We start from the raw sequence: 22,863 nt of genomic DNA, 5'->3' as shown, positions 1-22,863 counted from the left end.
TAAGTTGAATTACCTCAAACATATTAATGGGGAAAATGAAGATAACTTAATTAATAATAAGTTAAAAACCTCTTTTAAGGTGAAAAGTTGGCACTGATAAATAGGAGTGTAAGGAGCTTATAAGTTAGAGCTTATGGTTGCTTTCATGTATATGCACAATGCACATTGCAAAATAAAAAACAAAAAGGGCCCGTTCTTTCTTAGGGCTAGATCTAAAATTAAAAATATTAAAAAAGGAAGAACCTACAAAGGCCTTAAAGGCTTATACTAAGACCTCAAATAGGTTAGTAGTTAATTCTTTTAGACCTTAGAGAAATCCCTTTCATCATGAATTTTTTAATATTATTTCAGGGAGCCAAGAATTAGAATAAACAAATAAATTTGTGAAGAGGTTTGTTTCAATATACACACCTTTTTTTTTGGAGTGGGCCCTAATGTTTTTGGTGTAATGCAATAGTTACCCCCACCAACTTTAGTGCCATGCTTTTACTACTAGTTACTTCCTCTCCGATCAACCACCCCATGATCCAATATTATATTAACTTGCTCCTTAGCCACTCTATGCTTCTTAGGGTTTCTCATCAGTATCCCTTGCTGCTAGCTCTTCAATCCCTGCCATAGCCATTGTTAAGCCCTCTCTCTCTCTCTCTCTCTCTCTCTCTCTCACACACACACACACACACACACATATGCACATGCTCATGCACACGAGCAGTGACTGTAAAGCCATGTTATCTCACGAAGTTCTCCCCTTTGCTTGGCTACATGAATCTTTGCAGCACATTGATCAATAGCTTTACCATGCATTGGAGCTTAGGAATCCTAACGCTAGTGCTCGCCATTTTGGTTTCTTCCCTTCCCCTCTCCTTCCTCTCTCTCCTTTCCTCTTTGTTCCCCCCTCTATCTCTATCCCTTCCCCTCTCCTGTCTCTCTGTCTTTTCCTCTTTGTTCCCTCCCTCTCTCTCTAATGCCTCAGCTCCTCTCTTTTTCTTTGTTCCATCCCTCTCTCTCCTTCTTCTCTCCAACGTTTCATTTTTAGAACCCTATTTTTTTAAAATTTATCTTTTTTCTCCATATTTATATCTACTATTTTATTTATATATCCTCTATTTATATCTTTTACTTTTTTTCTCTATTTATATCTCCTCTTCCTTTACTTATATCTTCTAGGACTCTTTCTTTCTTGTTCACTTTGTTTGCTTTGTCATGGTGTATAACCCAGATTGGACAGGAATTTGGACAAGAGGTAAGCAACACTAATCATAGAGGTTGCCATTAACCATCACTTTTTGTTACAAGAACTCATCTCATACTCTTGTGGACATATACCCTCGTCGATGCTACCCTCACGAGCATAGTTCGAATAAACTATACACAACCTTTCTTGCCTCATTATATCATTGATCCTTGTAATAGGATTCACTGGGAAAGATGTGCACATGGGATAGCATATAGCGATGTATGGTAGAAAGAACTCCAAATTAAAGGTGTTACATGTTTTTGTGGAATTAAGAGAAATGTTTTCTTAGGAGGTAGATGTCAGCATGGATTTGACTTTTGGGATAGCCTGTTGAAGAGTCATGCAAAAGAAGGGAAAGTGATAGTAGAGATTTATCTAGGATGTGGAGATTGTGCTATGGTAGCCCAAAAATTAGGTATAAAAAATATTTGTATTGATCCCAAAAAGGACGTTGTTGAGGGTGTCTTGTGAGGAAGATTTCACTATACAACATAGTGCAATAATGAACATATTTGTTTGTCAATATTCAAGTCATTGGGTTTTACAATTGTTTATGATTATGTCATGTTCTTATTTTTCATATGAAAGAAGAAAGAAAGATTGTGAGAGCAATGCATGTTGGGGATTTGCAATAACATATCATTGATAGTTTCAACGATGTTTGTGATCAACATGTTGCACAAAACAATAAAGAATTGACATTTTCTCTGGATGAATAAGGTAGTGTTAAGTTTGTAGACACAAAGGATGTGTACACAAAACATGAGTTAAGTGTACTATGTTGAGAAATGAGAAGGAAATCGAGAGAGAGAGAGAGAGAGAGAGAGAGAGAGAGAGAGAGGGAGAATAGAGAGATTGCCTAAAGAGAGAGAGAGAGAGAGAGAGAGAGAGAGAGAGAGAGAGAGGGAGAGAGAGAGAGGGAGAGAGAGGGAGGGAGGATAGACAGGGTGCGTAAAGAAAAGGATAGAGACAGAGATAGAGAGGACAAAGAGAGTGAGAAAAACATGAGTTAAGCGTACTGTGTTAAGAAATGAGAAGAAAATAGAGAGAGAGAGAGAGAGAGAGAGAGAGAGAGAGAGAGAGAGTAAAGAGAAAGATAGAGAGAGATAGCTTTAGAGAAAGCAAAGACATAGATAGAGATAGAGAGAGAGAGTAAACAAAAGGATAGAGAGATAGCTAGTTAGTGTGTGAGATCCACTAGGGATAGGGTAGAGTTGGTTGGTGTAGTTTCTTGAAGGCATAAGGCATGTTAATCATTTTCGCTCTCTGTACTATGATCATGAGGAGGTGATTGGCAACCTCTGGCAAGTTCTCAACAGCTTTTTCAAAGACACCAATAAACAATAAGATTTCTTGCCAATTAATATTGTATAGATGTTGGGTAGCCAAATCCATAATAATTTTTTCTCAATGTTGTATTACCAGTCTTGGGCCTTGATAAATCCATTTATCTAGGTGTTTAAGGGTCCTTTAGAAGCTAGGCCAGCATTGGAGGAAATGGTTGAAGGGTTAGCCTCTGGTTGAGTTTGTGCTGGTGATGTGGGAGCTATGGGGTCGGCTTGGGAGAGTTAAATTGCTAGCCTTTGTTGAGCACGAATATCAATTTCTTCTTTCATTGTATTAATAGCTCGCCACATGGTTGCTACTCTTTCAACCTCCTCTTTAGTTCAACCATCAGGCATAAGTTTTTGGTTGGGGGTGGTGTTCCGGCTAGCATCACTACTCGCTAGTGTGCTAGTAGCAATGCCTACTCGACTTAGGTCTTGGTCTTCATCTAAGGAACCACACAAGGATGTGGGGTCACCTAGTGCTAGCCTAAGGTTTTCTTATATGCTCATAAACATCCCCTCTAGGAACATGGAGTCCATGGCCAACTGGCCTGATCCAATTGAAAGTGTCATGGAGGTGTTCTCAACCATTTTCCGCCCCTGAATGTGTCAATAAGCACCCTTTGCGTGTGGGGAACTGAGCTATAGAGAAGAGGGAGAGAATATGAAGGAAACTCAAGACTCAAGAGTCAGGGATGTGATCAATATAGGCTTCAATTAGAACAAAACATGAATGATGAGTCATGACACAACAAAGATGGTAGAGGAGCACAAGGGGGAGTAAGCTTGGGGGAGAGCAAGCTTCTCTCCCTCTCTCTGTCTCTCTCTCTCTCTCTCAATTTCTACCTCTCCTTTGGTTTTTTTCCCCTTTTTTTTAAGGTTTTTTCCTTGAGGGGTGCACTACTAAGAAACCCTATGTATCACGTACGTTTCAGGGGTATTAAAAAAACCCCTTACTTGTGAGTTTTTCATGAATTAAATGACCCTTTTAATGGATTTACATGTTTTTTTTTTCAAAATCGATTGTAAAAAAACCCCTTCTAAAAATGTATTTCTATAAATTTACCTTAAAATTTTGAATTAAAAAACCCCTTTATTTGAACTCACGTGCTATAATTATATACTTTTAGGTAAACCCCCGAGGTTTTTTCTATCTCTCTCTCTTAAGAAACTTCTCTCTTTTTTTCTTTGGTTTTCTTTCTCTCTCGCTTTCTCAAGAAATTTCTCTCCCCTTTTTTTTTGTTTTTTCCTTTTTTTTTGTTCTTGCACTTTTTTTTAACATGCCGCGTAAGTGGCTTTTTATTTTGTTGCTTTTTTTTTGCTAGGTTTTGTTTTTTTCTTTCTTTCTTTCTTATTGTTTGAACGTTTGGCTATGCGGGCAACATGTAGAAGGGGGGGTTTACGTTGACGTTGGCAGCTCGAGTGGTTATGGGGGGCATAGCCGGCAGGGGAGTCTTGAGACAATGTGCAGTGTTCACAAAAAACCCACAAACCCTTACAACGCACCTGCAAAACTCATGATTTCACTTGTAAATTTTATTTTTGTAATTTTAAAGATCGACAAAATATTAAGCATTTCAGTTATATTTTAGTAGAAAAACCTATAAATATTGAAGAAAAACTTGTAAATTTTAAAATTGCAAGTTTTAAGATCTGAGAAGAAAAATATTCTCCATGAACACTATCTAGAGGGCTGGCATGGGGCAAGTGTGGAGAAGGGACGCTATAATCTCTTCACGCTCCAAGAAGTAAACACGACAATCCATATGGCTCTTGTAAAGGTGCCAACTAATGTTAGGAGCATTTAGGCTAGCGATGGCAACAGACCAGTCAACGGTGGAAGCGGTGTGCAATTGATGGCAGGGATCAGGGTGTTGTGTGGCCCCTGGGTTGGCACAGGCAGCTCGAGTATTTGGCGCCTAGCGAAGGTCGATGCCTTCGGCCTAAATTGAAATCCTTTTTTCGTCCTAGAGCTTTGCATCTCATTCCAATGAGAAGCCGGATAACTCTTGTTCTTTGAGCCCTAATTCTGTCTTGAGTTTGCTTATAGATATTCTTTTGTCCTTTGTGACAGCTTATAAATGCAACTTGACTAATTTGCATGCTTTGGATGCAATGGTGGTGTTTGTTAACACAAATCTTGCCAAAATGCGGCGCACATATAGCCAAATAGACTAATTGGGATGCTCCAAACACACTAGCAATGTTAATGTTTCCCAATTTTTACAATTTGAAATCTAAAAGGTAGTTTTGGCTCTCTTTTTTGCAAAAAACCATGAATTTTTATGCAACAAACCCCTTTGCTACATATATCAAATTAAAGCTTAAATTTTGTCGATTCATGTGTACACACACATGCAAATAGATTAATTGGCATGCTACGGATGCAATGGCGGGATTTGTTCCATCAAAATCCCATGATTTTATGCACAATTGAGCAATTTGGTTTCCAATTTTCTATTTTAAAAAAAGGAGTACAAAGTAAACAAAAATTCACAAAATTGACCAAACAATCTTGAAACTCCAAAGATTAAGAGTAACACGAAGTGATTAGAAACATAAAAAACATGAAATTGATGCAAAAAACAAGAAAAAACACATAATTTTGGGGGATGTTTGTTAGTTTTTTCACTTAATCTTTTCTCGTTGGTAATCCAAATCGAGCATATGAGCAATGTAAGGATGTTTGGCAAGAGATTGGTGTCACGGAAACATTTATGTCAGGACTTTTGGCCACTTCAAGGGGACTCTTCTCTCATGCCTTGGGGATCCTAAGCTCTCACTTACCTCTATCTTGTTTTCTTGAATCCGGGACTCCTCCGAGGTAGCTACATCAATAGAAGCATGCCAAAGTAGCTCAACAAAGCTGCCACCACCACACCTCAAGTGTAGCCACTGCTCTCTCTCACTCCCTCCCTCACACACACACTCACACAAGCATCAAAGGCAAGAGATAGGCAAGGCTTGAGAGAAGAATAGAGCACTATCTTCACTTGAGAGAATACAAGAGTGCATACGAGAATGAGGATTTAGAGTTACAATCTGACCTTTATACTTGGCTCATAGTGTTCACAATTTGTCGGTCAATGTAAAAAATGAGGTCCTAGTGCAGCCAAGACTGCCTACATTAGTGCAAACACCTTGTCCTAGCTAGTAACTCAAAACTTATTATCCCATGGCGTGCCTTTCATATAAAAGCAATGATCGCACATGTAAAATAATCCATTACAAGAGAAATATTATTATGAATTCTCTAGTGCCTAGGCCAATGAATGTCAAAATATGTGGTGGGCTAATTGCGGTGTCATAGAAGTCTTCGACAACACTTAGCAGGAGATCATATCCCCAAGGCTCCTGTGGGCATACCGTTGAGCGCAATATGCTCTAGGCATATCACCACTATGGGCTCCACGAGCACGGTAGCACAGCTTGATGCAGTAGAGAAACTTGTACTCCACTTTGTGCATGTTCTTCATAAGGTTGTGGCATGGTTGTCGAACCACTTCATAAGTGCCTTGCCAAAATGAGAGAGTTGGGTAGGGTGCTTACCATATTCCTCAAATAAATGGCCGGATTGTTGTCTCTTCTTCTGGGAAGTGTGGGCATTGGACCTCGAGAGAGGAGTCAGAGTGCTCGGAAGAGGTGACAAGAGGCCAAGAGGCTATTAAAAATCAAAAGAAAAAAGGCAAGATTTTGGATAGAGAGCAAGAAGAAAAACGGGAAAAGTGAGCTGTGGTGGAGCCGTTATATAGATTTCTTAGGGAGGTACACCTGTGGCTTTGTAGATAAATGGATAGCTTTGCAAATGAACAAGCATGGCTTTTCAAAGGAATGGCTATGGATTGACGGAGGAACGACCATGGCTATTCAGAGGAATGGTTATGGATTGACATAGTGAGCGGCCGTTGGCTATTTCAGGCTGAGTGAACGGTTGTTGGCTATTTTAGACAAACAGTTATGGATGAGAAATTCAGTTAATTTCTAATGCATATTAGAAAACTCTTTTTGCACTTATGTTTCAGGGGAATTCATCTTAAATATAAGGAAAAACTTTGTAACCAAAAATATCTCAAATTTGAATTACCTCTCTCTAGGCCAAAAACAAAGAAAAATACTATTTTCTTGCATTATTCTGAAATAGGGGATGATTACAGGGGACTGAGAGGAGAGATTATACATCTTTTAGGGTTGAGGAGGAACCTTACTTCCTCTCCCACTTGAAAAACACGAGATGTCCTCATCTCGCAAAGTGGGAGTAATCCTTTACCAGCTCTTCTTCTTTCTCCCAAGTGGCATCCTCTAAAGGGTAGAACTTCCACTTGACCAGAAACTCTCTGAGGACTCTGTTCCTAAGAGCCTTCTCCCGAACATCAAGGATTTTTTTGGGTTGGAGTTCCATCTGGCCTTGAGTATGAGAAGTCAACTATTCATCATCCAGCACATGACTCAGGCTGGGTACATACTTTTTATACATGACTCAGGCTGGGTACATACTTTTTATACATTATGTACTTTGAGATGGGGATGCAAAATAAGTTCATAAGCTAGATCTCCTACTTTCTTAGTAATGGCGTATGTCCCACAGTATCTTGGAGACAACTTTTTGTACTTCCCTAGAGATAAAGAACTTCTCTTGGGTCGTACACGAATGAAGACCATATCTGCTTATTCAAACACTCTCTCTCTTCTTTTCTTGTCAGCATACTGCTTTTGTCTGTCCTGGGCAGCCTTAATATCTTTGCAGATTGCCTGCATTTACTGCTCCAATGTCATCAAGCATCTGTCTGGACATCTCAACCCTAATCATGGGTCGGACCAAGTTAATGGTGTGAGGCAATCTTGTCCAGCAAACTCAACTAGGTGTAAGTTGCTTAACCACTTTCTGGGTTCTCTGCCAGCATGACCGAAGAATATCTTCAATTACTTGGTTTACTCTTTCAGTTTGGCCATCTAGCTCGGAATGATAAGCTATACTGAGATCTAAGGAAGTTCCCACTAACACCATATTAGTGAATTTGGGAATTTGCCTATTCCCATTTTTGAATACTTAAAAAGGGGACATGGATAACATGTTTGTAAGTTTCTCAAAACCCTATCATATGACCTATCGTTGGAAAGCGCTTGAAAAATGGAATCTAAAGAGCTATAAAGCGCTCATTTTGGATTAGTGGTGTTCAAGTTATGGTTAATCCAAACTTTTGACCACGTGTCCCAAACTTGTGAGAAATTCCCATATTCCCCAATATAGTGTTCACTACTTCAAAGAATGCAATCTAGAACCTTGATGTGAATTTGGAGTCTCTGTCACTCACTATTCTTCTAGGTAAGCCATGCAGCCTAAAAATCGCCTTGAGGAAGACTCTGGCAACATCCACTGCAGAAGAGTAGGTTTCTTTTACTGAAATCATATGGGCAACCTTGGTTAATCTGTCAACTACTACAAAAATGGAGTTGTAACCTAATTACACTGACAGTAATCCAGTAGCAAAATCCATACTGATACATTCCCACTTCATTTGTGGAATGTCTAAGGGATGCAGCTTTCCTGGCATCCTAATCCTTTCTGCCTTAGCTCTTTGACATGTTAAGCACTGACGTACATGATTGAGTACATCCCTTTTGAGTCTTGACCAAAAGAAGCTCTTCTTTACATACATGTAGGTCTTTATGAACACTGGATGTCCAGCTATTGGGCTATCATGGGCTTCCCTCAGAATTTTTCCCTTTGTTTCCTCATCATTAGGAATGCTTTGCCATTTATTGTAATACATGCATCCTTCGTCCAATTTGTACCCAAGAACTTGACTCATTTCGTGAGGAGTCTTGCTTTCCTGCATCAATAGGGTAGCAATAGGGGCAAAGAGTCTATCTTGCATGATCTTCTCTCTTTCTTCATTGATCAATGGACTTCCACCAATGTTATTGCAAGCAAGGAGGCTTTCCTATACTGAGCGCATCGGCTACCACATTTTCTTTCCCTGGTCGGTACTTTATCTCAAAGTCAAATTCCTGTAGGGTCTGCATCCACCTTCTTTGACGCATGTTGAGATCCCTTTGGGTGAAGATCCACTTCAGACTTTGATGATCTTTCCATTAAGGTGAATCTCTGTCCCCAAGAGATAATGTCTCCACAACTTTAGAGCATAAACTACTGAGAGTAATTCCAAGTCATGGACAACATAGTTCCTCTCATGTATTCTGAGTTTTCTGGATTCATAGGCTACTGTATGACTTCCTGCATAAGTGCACCTCCTAGGGCAAAACCACTGGCATCTGTCACTACCTCAAAGGGTAAGGAAAAATCTAGCAATTTTAAGACAAGGTTGGTTACTAAAGCTGTCTTCAGCTTATCAAAAGCACTTTGACACATAGCGGTCCAATGAAATAGGGTGCTCTTCTTGAGAAGGTCAAAGGGGATGCTTTTTGAGCATACCTTGGTATAAAGATTCTATACCATCTGGTTAATCCTAAGAATCCTCTCACTTCTTTCACTATTTTGGACTCTAACCAATCCACGCCTGCTTGGATTTTAGCAGGGTCAGGAGAAATCCCGTCTTTAGATACTATAAATTCCAAGTATTTGACATGGTCAGGAGAGAAAGTGCACTTGCTCTTCTTTTCAAAGAGTTGGTGCTTTCCTTAGGATCTCCAAGACCTTAGGCACATGATCTTCATGATTTGCTGCATTCTTAGAGTATACCACGATATCATCGAAGAAGACAAGAACAAAATCATCTAATTATTCTCAGAGAATATCTTACATGAAGCGATTAAACATTGCTGGGGCATTAGTTATTCCGAACGGCATGACTGTGAATTCATAATGCCTATAGCAAGTATTGAAGGCTGTCTTTGGGATATCTTATTCCTTGATTCTGATCTGGTAAACCCAAATTTGAGATCTATCTTTGTGAACATTTGGGTTCCACTTAACCGATCCAAGAGTTCATCAATCCTAGGGATAGGATATTTATTTTTTATTGTGAACTAATTTAATCCTCTATAATCAATACACGGAGTCTTAACATTCCATCTTACTTTTTTTGAAAGTTAACGAGCGCACCTCAAGGTGAAACACTGGGTCTTATGAATCCTTGCTCTAGAAATTGTCTTAACTTCTCCTTAAGTTCTATGGCTTCAGGAACTGGCATTTTGTATGCACACTAGGCTACTAGCTGAGCTCTGGGGGAGGTTAGCTCTATCTCATGATCTACTTCACGTCGGAGGCATCTCAGTCAGTTCTTCTAGGAATACATCAGCGTACTCACTTAGCCATTTTGGTTTCATAGCCTTGCATTTTCTATCTACTGGATTCATTTTAACGACATAGATAGTTTGCCTCTTTCTGAGTCCCTTGAGCAATTTAGAAGCTTTGACTAATTGCAGAACTGGGGATCCAAAAATTCCAGCTCCTTGGACTCGATTCCCGTGTAGGTTGAGGAACGAGATGGTTCCATAGTGTGACAGTGAATGTCAGCCGGATTTTTGTGGAGCCAATCCATTCCAAGGATTCCGTCATAGATTCCCAAGGGTAAGACTCTGAACTGGCAGTTTGTCGCATTCCCATCTAGATTAAACTAAATGCAGTCTGTCTCATGGTGTGTGAAAAGAATTTTCCCACTGGCCAATTCGACTTGCATAGGTTTCCCTATTTTTGGATCTAGGACTAACTTATGCAAGCATCCAAGGGAAATAAAAGAATGTGTACTGCTTGAATCAATCAAAATCTTAAAGTGCTTACCCTTGTATTCTGTTAGATCTGAAGGACTGAGAACTGACAATTTCGCCCTTGATGTTCAATGGCAGCATAAATATGTTCTCTTTCTTCCTCCACTGCATCAGCTATTGTGATAGCTCTGGTGGCTGCTGCTGTCTGGGGTGGGACTCTCTCTCGCTGGCTTCCCCAATTCTGAGAGGGGTTCTGAGACGACTTTGCATTGAAGCTACAGGCTAAGCTGGCACTCCTCTGGGGTTGCCCTGATTTTGGCGAGGGGTACCTTGATTGGTTTGATATGAAGGAGTCGGTCTCTGCACTCTAGGACGTTGGCTTCCTTGCCCCATTGACATAGAAGGAGTTGGGCAATCCTTGAGCTGGTGCCCAAAACCTTGACAATCGAAACACCTATTTTCACTTTGAAGCTCTTCCTTCTGTATCCTAGAAAGAGCCGGAGTTCCTAAAAAAGTGCTTCGAGGAAAAGGTCTTCCTTCATTTTTGAAACTTCTCGTCTCCTAGTTCTGATTGGGACCTTGGTGTCTTTTAGTATAGGAGGTGGAAGGTTGGAAGTACTTCCCACGGTTTGGAACCTTTTGAAGGATGAGGGAGTTGGCTTTAGCGGGACCTTAACAACAAAGGCCTTGGCAAAGTCCTTCGCCATCCGCACTGCTTCAGCCATTGAAACTGGTTTAGCATTCGTCGAATGAACCCGGCCACCATCAGTTATTCTTCATCCAGCGATGGCAAGTATTTGAGGAGAAGAGCGAATGCCTGGTGGTATTCCTCCGTGGTACCGCTTCCCTGGGTTAGCTCTAGGAACTCATTCATCTTAGTTTTCAAGAAGCCGAGAGGACAGAATCTCTTCCGAAGGTATGCCTTGAGATTGTCCCACATCTGGGTGTTCCGATCTCTAGACGATTTGTTTCACAGTGATTTCTCCATGCTACTTTGGCTATTTCTACAATCTTTAGCCTAGCAAGAGCAATCTTACTTTTCTCATTGTATCCAGTGACATCAAAGTTTTCTTCCATGGCTTCGATCCACTTTTCCATAGCCTCGCCTAAGTTTTTCCCTTCACCCTTGAAGGGACCTGGCTGAGATAAAAGGACCCTAACTCATGGTTATAAAGGCCTAAGTGGTGCATTATTAAGAGACTAAGGTTTTGTAAAAGGGGAGGAGAAGGGTGTGTGTGTGAATGGACTTATGGTCCACTAGCTCACCTATTTGAAGGTGGAGCTAGAAGGCATTATATGGAGCATGAAGCTTAGTTGTATTTTGAGCAACTTAATAAGCAAGATCTTTTCTTGTATTTTGTGAGTCTCTCTCCTCCACATATTTGATCTATCATGAGCAACACGAAATTCTAAAATGGTATCTAGAGCGTGGCAAGATTAGGTCACTTTTGTGGTGTAGAATAGGTCAATTTTATTCTTTTTTTCTTTGTGGAGCTGAACCTCCTGCCAGTGGAGTAGCTCCAGCAGCTCTTGTGGAGGCAAGAAATCGGCGTGCTTTCAACTGGGAAAGTGTAGAAGAGGTCCGGGTGCTCACGAACGTACAGATAATTAATCGTTTTCTTCCCTCCTGGCCGCGGCATTGCACCTGGTTCAAAACGGCGCCCGTTTTTCTGCCCAGCTACTACTGCTATACAGCGATTCACCGTCTGCAAGCAGGTGATTTATAGGCTATGAGAGCTTAGGGCTTTTGAAGACCATAGTCTCAACTACTTATAGCTCGAATCTCAGCCCCAATGGCTGCTCCACGTGTGCGCTACAGCAAAAAAAACAAGCTGCCCCTGTGAGGAAGCCATGGAAGCTTGCATAAAAGCTTCATAATAGTGTTTTTTTCACTAATCTCCTCTTCTTAGCTCTAAATCTCTTCAAGTGTCTCTTGAAAGGGCTTTGCTCCAAATCCTCTGAAGTTGTTGGCATACACTATGAGGTGCTCATAAGTCTCATTCATCAAAACATCATCAAGCTTCATCAACATCTTCAAGTGCACAAAGCTTCTCAAAGTGTGCTTAAAAGCACTGATAGTGTTGATTAACACTAATCAGGCTTCTAATCTAGCAAAGGGGAGGCATTCCAAAGTGTTTCTAAACATTAAGAGTGTTCTTAAACACTAATGGTGAATCTAATCACCAATGCAAGTGTCATTAGATGCTAGAAATGTGCTCTTAAGCACTAATCGTGTTTCTAAACACTAATGGTGAATCTAATCACACCAATGCAAGTGTCATTAGATGTTAGAAATATGCTCTTAAGCACTAAAAATGTTTTTAAACACTAATGGTGATCTTAATCACCAAACAAAGTGTTCTTTGATACTAATGAAGCTAATCTCCATCAGAATTAGTGGTTGGGCATAAACCCTAAATGCTAAACCATAAGCTTCACCATCTTAATCTCCTTTTTTATGCAACATCCTTGGTTTGATTAAGGGTTGTTGCACTCTCATAAGCCTTTCTCTTTCTACTTAAGCCAAAACATCACAAATTTTTGGTTTTTTTCTTCTTCATAAATCAGCCCATTACTCTCTAGTAATCTCCTTCAATACCCAATGTCAAAGGACAATACCCAAATTAAGTGTGTGTGAATGGACTTATGGTCCACTAGCTCACCTATTTAAAGGTGGAGCTAGTGGACTTATGGTCCACTAGCTCACCTATTTAAAGGTGGAGCTAGAAGGCATTGTATGGAGCATGAAGCTTAGTTGTATTTTGCGCAACTTAATAAGCAAGATCTTTTCTTGTATTTTGTGAGTCTCTCTCCTCCACATATTTGGTCTAGCATGAGCACCACGAAATTTTAACATGCATGACCTTCCAACTTCAGCCCCTTGACATTTTATTGGCTAGACATTGCCTTTTTATTAACCAATGCCTCTTCAGTGACCCCTAGAAAGGGGACACCCTCCCTTGGGCTTCCATTGTGCACCATTTACTTCCTATTTTACTTTAACTTTAATGGCTATTAACCAGTTCTTAGGTATTTCCTATTTGAAATCCCCTTATCTTATTTATATGCAAACCTTTTACATGTAAATAATCTTTCCTAGTATTACCTTTTAGTGTTCCTTCTCAGTCTCATAACATACATAGAGTAGTTTTGGGTCCCCAATGGTCAATGGGCAGCGTGACCATTGTAAAAAAGGATCTCATGTATATAAGTAACTTAATGGAACATGAAAGGGGACAATTCCATTATCATAATTGAGTCTTCTGCTACTTCCTTCTTGCTCTCTTGTCCCTATGGTGGTAAGCTTGTATGTGGATGTATGATTGCTTGATTGTTGTGAGTGTGTGCTTGTAGGCGATGCTCACTATCTTCTCTCCATCTGCTTCTTCCCCCTTATCTCTCTCTCCCTCCTTTCTTGCACATAGGAAGGCATACTGATAGGAGTTAAGATTTCCATAGCTCCTTCTCTCATTTATCTCTACCTAGCTCAAGGAAATCTCCTCTTGGGTGACATAAGTGGTGGTGTGGGGATTGAGCCCCTCTAGAGGCTTCACATCGAGGAGTTAACCCTCTTAGTCTCTGTTGGCTAAGTGCATTCTCTTGAGCCGACCCTTACATCCTCGATCTTATCTTTTCTTCTCTTTCCTCATACAAGGAGAATGCTCATTTAGGTGAACACAATGCATGAACCATTGCATTAATGTTTGCACACAAACTTGATGTTATGCATCGAGTTGATGCACAACATTAAGTTTATTATTAGTGGCAAAGTAGATGAAATGCATGAACTGTTCATTATAACACATTGGGAGCACAACAAAACTTCATAACAGTGTTTCAATAGCATTTTTGGAACAAGGAATGTGAGGGCTTTTAATGCTACTGAGCAAGAACTGTTAGAAATGCTGCTCAATAGTAGCGAAACAATGTTTTGGCTGTTTCATGTAATCATGAAACCATACCAAGTTGCACTTTGTGACACTTTTTCATGATACCTTCGAATTTTCACGCACGAGTGACTCCATCCCTCGATTTTCTCAAACCCTTAATCACCTTCTTTAGCTTCGGCATTGCTTCTTCAACTCAATTTCCCCACAGCAACACCGCCATATGAGGTCTCCAACCAAGAAGAACAATCTTGAATCCTCTGGTGTACAGGCCCCGAGACCAAGTATTTCCTTTGTTAATATTGAATCCTCAAGGTCATGGTGATGCATGTTTATAGTTTTTATGTTTTCTGACTCATGCATATTAAAGGTCTTAAATTTTTAGCTTCTAGGTGGATGTCTTCTTGTTTTTCCTTCAGGGGTTGGTAAGAGGAATGACAAAGGATTATGAATATCCTTGTTTGGAAAAATTTTGATACACAGCTTAGGAGCTCCATTCAGAATATGGGTTGATCTTGTCATGCAAGCTCCCCCAACAGCTTCCCAGTATTGAAGGCAATGACTGGCTAATAGTCTTCGTGTCGGTTACAAAAAGGACATAAAGCTGTTTTTGAACATGTTGCACCCAAAATTTGTCGAAGAAATTTGCTAGTTGTTGTACTAGAATGTGTACTAGGAACCCCCCAACAATGGTGAGCTACCAACAACGTTTGTGAGGTGCTTTGTTTATGAGCGATGTTCTTAACAGCCCGGAAAAATCTAGATGAACATATAATAGCATGAGATGTGAGGTGAATGGATGTGATGTGATGTGGATCTAGATAGATGTGAATGGATGAGATGTGAGGTGAATGGATGTGATGTGGATCGGGGTAGATGTGAATGGATGAGATGAGATGTGATGTGAGGTGAATGGATGTGATGTGATGTGATGTGGATCGGGGTAGATGTGAATGGATGAGATGTGATGTGAATGGATGTGATCTTGCTGATCTTCAACAGAGATTCCATCTGGATTTTCTTATATAATTATATTGCTAGGTACTATGAGCTAGGAACTATTGAAAAGGCCCTTGAGTGAACAGGTGGTGAGAATTCTTGTTGCCAATGATGCTATAGGTACACCGATGAAGGAATGATTGGAAATTAGAATTCAAGCTGGATATTTTGGTTGATTATGATCAGTGATACTATGGTTTTAATAAAAGATTGTTTTAAAGACAGCTGAATTTATGAAACAAGCAATTTCATATTGGGTATGTAAGTGGTGTGACTATCTTGAAGTTTGCTTGAAGCGTCGTTTAGGTGGCCTAGGAACTCTTTTCCCTGTACTCGGGACAAAACATAACCAAATTTTCAAATGGATCCTATCACTACATTGGTTTGGTGGTTGGCTAACCCATGGGATTGAGGCTGGACTCATGGATCCCTAAGATGAGACTCAATTCTGTTAAGTTACGATAGTTGAAGTAAATCCCGAATAACCCTTGTTCTATGGAAAAGAATCAACAACTGTGCCTCTTGATGAGGAAAAAAGCGTTGGACTCGATGATCCAACTACAAGTCTTTTCCTTGATCTGACCATGAGACAAACTGTAAGTCTTTTCCTTGATCTGACCATGAGACTTACGGGTTCAGTCGGATTAGTTTGGTTAGTTAAGGCTCTTGACTACATTAGAGTAAAAATATCCTGGAGGAATCGCCTATGTCTGCTAGGGGAGGGAAGTTTTTCCAGGTTCGGTTTTGGAAGAGCCAAGGGATTAGTCTCTTGTCCAGATATCCGTTGGGCGAGGCCCCGAGTGAGAGGTTCTGCCCTGCGCAAGAAGTGCTACTTCTGCTGCTAGCACTCCCAGAATTCGCTGCGTGGAGGGGGTAGGGATCTTTCATGCATAAGCTTTTGTATGTATGCATTACTAATATTTTCCTCACCCTTTTGTTGGTTTTGTAGGTCCTCTAATCCTTTCTTTCAACATCACGAAAAAGAGGTAAGTGCTTTCATATCTTTTCTCTCTTTCCTCTATTATTATTGCACCCTTGTGGGTGCTGGCGATTTGTTTTGTAGGTTTGCGCATAATGCTTTATGAATAATGCTCATGCATGCTTTATGCATAAGGCCTCATGCATAGCTTTATGCTTAAGGCCTCATGCATAGTTTCATGCTTAAGGCCTTATGTATAGTGCTTTATGCAGCATAAGACTTATGCATAAGGTCTCATGCATAGTTTTATGCTTAAGGCCTTATGCATAGTGCTTTATGCATAAGCCTTATGCATAAGCTTTATGCTTAAGGCCTCATGCATAGCTTTATGCATAAGGCCTCATGCATGCTTTATGCATAAGGCCTACTGCATAATGCTTTATGCAAGGCTTGCGTAAAGGCTTGCATAAGGCTTGCATAACGCATAGTGCTTTAAACATAATGCATAGTGTTTTAAGCTTATGCATAGTACTTTAAACATAATGCTTGCATAAGGCTTCTCTAGCTTGCATAAAGCTTGCATAATAGTTTTTTAATATTCTCTTTGTTTGTATAGATTTGGCATGGGTCCTTGTCCTCTTGTCCCATAGAACCATAGGTTGAGGCTCTCATTGAGTCTCAACAACGGTTTTCTAGGGAGGCAGAGGGCATCTTTGGCTATACTCCCACCCCATGCAGTTGGCAGCCTATGCAGCAGGCACCCCTTTACCATCAGGTCTGCCACCCACAACCCAAGAAAGTTCCTTGCCGGGCACTTTACCCTTGCCAAGCATTTCACCTGCCTTTACATTCACCCCTCATCCGTCAGCCCCAGTTAGTGCTACAGCATCTCCTACACCTCCACCTTCAGGAGATGTGACACCTCACAATTATCATAGCTCTCATGAGAGTGGTAGTCGTCGTCGTAGGGAGGGTATTCGTGGAGATAGTGGCGGTCGTACCTCACGCCGCACTAGCATTAAGAGTAAAGGTAGAGGAGATAGAGGATGCCTAGGGCAAAGCTTTGGGGGTGGGGATAGTTCTTCAGAGTCACCACCACCACATCATGGTGATATATCATATTATGATATCATAGATGTGGGTGGCATAGTTGATGACTCTCATGGGAAGGAGGTGGTAAACTACTTGCACAAGTGGTTTTTGCACACTATAAAGACTGCTTTATACATTTTAAGCAGCAAAGGGAGAGCTTAGTGGATGATTTCATTAAAGCTATCCATAAGAAGTATCCTAATCCTCATGACCAAAGGTTTAACAGTAGATGGACGCGACATAAAATCAAAGACATACTTAAGAATAGGAGGTCTCTAGTAAGGAGACATGCAAAGGAGAAGAAAGCCCGAATAGATGCCGGTCAAAATGGACATGGTAAGCCATCTATTGCTCATAAGGGCGAGTGGAAGAAAGACAAGAAGGAGATCTTAGAAGGAGTAGTGAACTAGCAAAGTGCAGCGAATACAAATGGAGCGATATGGATCATCGCACTTCGGATGTGGAGGTTGTGCATCATGGGGGGCCGAGTTTGTATGTATAGTGTAACTTCATGTCTTTTCATTTTGTTCTCTCTATTTGAGTTGTGTTATAATGTTTGTCTTGTGATGTAGCGTGACATTTTGGGTAGAGATCCTACCCCAGCAGAGACTGGCTACCATCGTCACCAAGTAGAGGAGATACATGGGATTACCTTCACGATGAAGGGATCATCTCCTGAATACAATCGAGCAAGGAGAACACCAATGTAGGTAATACTTTTAATTTTCATTTACAAAACATGTTTCGACCTTTATAATACTTTCTATTTTTATTTATATATATCTTCACTTTGTGTCGACACAAGGTGGACAAGAAGGAGGACAAGATGACTCAAAGTGATGACTCCTCCGAGTAGTCACCCGCTAGTTTTTCTTCATGTATAGTTTTGGTTTATGCAACTATGTTTCTTTTTCAAGCCTCATGTGGCTACCATCATGTATGGACAACTTCTTGGATATAAGATGAAATTTTTTATCTTCTTTATGTATCTATGTTTTTATTCAAGCCTTATGTGGCTACGATCATGTATGGACAAATTTTTGGATATAAAATGTAATTTCTCATCATCTTTAATCAATATTCGAAGTGTGTTCACAAATCTTTTTGTGCATATCTATCTTTAATTTAAGTTTTTATGTTGATATCTTTGCTGATCTTGATTCGTCTATGTATAAGTAAGTAAAACCTTAAACCAGAGAGCTTCCTGTGTGCAAAAAATGCAGCTGTACATTTGCACAGGCAGCTCTCTGGAAAAAAAATTAATTCCAAAGCATGTCTATAGGCGCGTCTATAATGATATAGACGCGCCTATAGATGCTTTTCTAGATAGATGCGATTTTAGACGCGCTTATAAATGTGCCTGTAACATTTTAAACCATGTTGTCAAAACGCATCTATAAATGCACCTACGGTCACTTTTCCTTGTAGTGAAAGCACGTTTTTTATCTTTAGGATATTGGAAAGCACTTTTGTAGTGCCCAAAGAACTTTTTATTCTATTTAAGATTTTGAAAAGAACTTTTGTAGAGTCCAAAAGTCCTTTTATTATTCCCAAAGCACGTTTTTTATCTTTAGGATATTAGAAAGAACTTTTGTAGTGCCCAAAGAAATTTTTATTATCTTTAGGATCTTGGGGGCTTCACTATAAGTAAACCCTCTATATCACGTGCGTTCAAGGCCTATTTTAAAAATCCCTTATCTTTGAATTTTTTATAAATAAACAATACCCTTTTTCTATTCAACCTGTGAATACCCCCTTTAAATGGTACCCTTTTGTATGTAAAAAATGTGTTAAAAATCCCTTCTATTGAACCCACATGTTATGCTTACATATTTATGAGTGACCCCTCTCCCCCCCTCCCCCCCTCCCCCCCGAGTTTAGGATATTAGAAAGCACTTTTGTAGTGCCCTATTAACCACTCTGGTTAACATTATTTTTCAAGCATGGTCATGCTTCTTGTAACTTATCTTTTTGTAACCGTGCAAAGTGCTGATTGATAAAAGAGATATGGGATGAGCAAGCTTACAGCTTCTCTAATTCCAATCGTAGGAATTAGATGTACATAGAGCTAGGGGCCCCCAAATTGTAAATGGGCTGCTGACCATTGCAAAAAGTGAGCTCTTGTATATAAGACATTTTATGGAATATGAAAGGGACAATTCCCTTAGTCTCAATTGAGTTTTTTTTTCTCTCTCTCTCTCTCTCTCTCACTCTCTTGAGCTTGTGGTTGCTTGATTGTGTTGTATATGCTTGCATTCTTAATTGTTGTTGTGTGTGCATGTTGGGATGGTGATGATCTAGCTTCTCCTCTCCTCTCCCCTCTCTTATCTCTCTACCAAGATCCCCCTTACATGTTGGCACATGAAGTGAAGGTAGAGCTTTCCATAGCTCCCTACTTCTTTGCTCTTAACCTAGCTTGTGAGTCTCCACTTGGGTGACACAAGTGGTGGTGCACTTAGCCCCTAGTGGCCTCACATAGGGGAGTTAACCATCATTAGGGTTGGATAAGTTTTAATCTTTGAATCAACCCTTGCATGTTGTTTCTCTTCTTCTGTATCTCTCTTTTTTGCAATGTTGTATATTTATCTTAACATCTTTGGCACCGCTGGCTGGGGGGAGAGCACTTAGCTTAGGGTCCTCCACACATTTCATGTGCTACAGTCTTAATTTTTCCTGGTTTAAGTGCAAATCCATCGGTTGATTGCATGTTGTCTGAGCTTGTTTCTTGTTTGATTGATTGTTCAATGGAGCTATGGAGGTCAACGGAGCATTGGAGCATCTAAGTCTTGACTAAATGCGAGAGACACAAGTAGGTGCTTACTTTTTGCTCTTCACATTCATACAATTTCTAAATTTTTGCTCAACTTTTGTTAAGTTTGCACAATAGTTTATTCATCAAATTAATATTAATTTATTAGGTTTCTTTATGCATTCTAAGTATCAATAGGTAGCTAAAGACTAGCTCTATACCTCCATAAAAATAAAAATTCAAAAACATAGTACGGAGACACCTGAATCTGCAAAAATTAGAGGAGGGAAGTAAGAAAAAATTGCATTCTACATGAACCTCTGAGAGATGAACTCCCATTCCATTCATAGTGCATAGTCATTGGCAAGTTTGTCACGCTCGTACCATCTCTCCCTTCTAAAGCGTATGCCTATGGTGGCAGCCTTGCCACACCCGTACCATCTACTTGCCACGCCTATACCATTGTCATTCAAAAGCGCACGTCCATTTTGTCTTGAATCCACACTCGTGTCTTCTAGGAAATGTATGCCCGTGTCATATTATTTCTTACAAGTGTACCCATGTGTCCTTAACAAAGCATACACCCATACCATCTTAAAGCGTATGGCCATACCATTCCCAAAACAAAATAGACTCTTCAAACAGGGGGTCGAACATAGTAATTCCACACATTCATGCACCTATGTTAGGAAAATTGGTGCGAAACAACCCACTTTTTAATAATATAAACTCTCTTGAAGCTCCCTTGCTCATAAGATCAAACCCATTGGTCAATACAGCTTGGAGGAAAATGATGCGTCATTGATAGCACGAGTGAGAGTGACGATCATCCTAGCATGGGATGAGATACTCCTAACCTCGAAACAGGAGAACTTGAGGCTCAGTGCATGGATAGACTACCTGTCTAGGAGAAAGACCCTACCTGTCTAGGAGAAAGACCCTACCTCTCCTAGACTACCTGTCTAGGAGAAAGACCCTACCTCTCCTACACATTCATAGACAAGCCTTTCTTTGATGCTCCATAACTTTATTCTGGGAAACACATAGTTAGAAGAACCACATCCTAGGATGAGAGATATGGAAAACTAATAGGAAAGAGAGCCCAAGCCACCTCTAGATCCTACAATGAAAATAGGGCAAAGTGAGAGCCAGCAAATCAAGACTCATCCAGTCTGGAGGGCCACGCCCCCGTCTCAGGGGGGGTGGCTGGCTCATTCCGGACCTAGAGACCATACTAAACCCACGGCCAGACCCAACTCCCCAAGCGCATGAAACGTTGTATCAGAGAGAAAGGGCATACCCGACCCCATCATATGAGCCTAGGCCACCTCTATATCAACAATACCCACCTTGGGGAGCATACCCAGGGTACCACATGGTGCCACATGAGGTACAACCAAATCCACCCAGTTCCAGCAATGGAATTCCCCCCTCATCATCCTCTGAGCTATCCTCTTCTTTCTAAGAGCCCTCTGTTTCATAATCCTCTAAGGAACTAGTTTCTGCAGCCTCATCTTCATCCTTTGAAGTATTCTCTGGGATTAATTCTCTCCCCTTGGTGATGTCATATCTAACTTGCTTCCTATCAGGCTGATCTAGACCCAAAATGAGGTGCTCTCTCCACCAATCTTTCTCTTATCTCATTGTTGTCAACCACAGTCTCCCCAAAATCAAACGGTAAGCTTCTATCCTTGATGGCATGACATGAACATCCATCTCATCTTCCAACCTAAGAATAGTCACCTGTAGCCTCTTCACTACTCCCAAACATCTAACCTTCAAATTATTGGCCATTCTAACTTTGAATTCTAAAGGTGCACTCAATTTAAGTCTTCCATAGTTGGCTGGGTCATTACACAAACTTGGGCACCACCATCAATGTACACTTAAGGAACCTTAAACTTGTTTATTCTAGCATCCATGCTAGGCAGATAATCCTTGTATCCTTTGACACATACTATATTCAACTGTCCTGCTTTCTTCTCCTTATCCTTCTTGGAAATCCTTGTACTAACTAGTTTGCACCAGGTTCTCTTGAGTTTGGGGCACATATGTATCAGTTGGGGACAAGACAAAGTAGGACCCTTCTATTGGAGATCCTTCTTCAAATCATATTCTTTCACCTGAACCCTAGAGGAAAATCTTTCATTCCTATACGCCTCCTGGGTCTGCTCTTTTTCTTAACCTCTTTCAAACAACTGGTCTTCTACCTGCTTCCCCTTCTTCCTTCTGGATGGTCTTGCTTAATCTGCACCTTCTGCACCCTTGGTTCTTTTGTTGGCTAACATATCTGCTTCCTCATCCCTTCCTGGTCTAGGCCCATTTACTGGCTGTGGCTAAACCTGAGGTCTTGGTGGGTGTGGAATCTCCTCTTCCCTTTATGACGTCTGGCCTTTCCTCCATTCTAGGTGCTAGAGGATATACATCTCCTCTCATTCTCTTGGGGTAGGGACACTGAGGGGAGATATGACCCGTTTCCATACAAATAAAACATTGGACATTCAAGTTAGGACCTCCTCTGCATCTGGCTCTCATACCTTCCCTTTTTCCTGGCCTAGGGAAATTTATGCCTCCTTGCAACAAACTCAAATTTAAATTTTCCATTTGTTCAGTTAACTGATTAATACCTTGCATTAGTAGCCACTACTCCAGGAGAACTGGAGCAGTCCTCCCTTCCTCTGTCCAATCTTAGCAGATCTACTCTCAATGTGAATCTCTTTGTGCTTCTGAGCCATCCTTTGAAGCTTCCACTCCTTATCTCTTGCAATCCTTAAAGCTTCATCAAAGGTACTTGGTCTTATCAACTCAAACTTCTCCTTCAAATCAGAATGAAGAGATTTAATGAGCATATCCTTTTTAAGAAGTATAGGTTGGTGCTCTGCTGCCCCAATGAAGCATCCCATTTGCCCCACAAATCCTCAAAACGATCAAATACATCTGACAAACTTTCCTTCAATTTCTGTATATCTTTCCAAATAGCA

Source organism: Cibotium barometz, chromosome 36, assembly GCF_041138505.1.
Source record: "Cibotium barometz isolate CiBa-2024 chromosome 36, ASM4113850v1, whole genome shotgun sequence".
Taxonomy (NCBI): domain Eukaryota; kingdom Viridiplantae; phylum Streptophyta; class Polypodiopsida; order Cyatheales; family Cibotiaceae; genus Cibotium; species Cibotium barometz.
Note: the sequence above shows the minus strand (reverse complement) of the source record.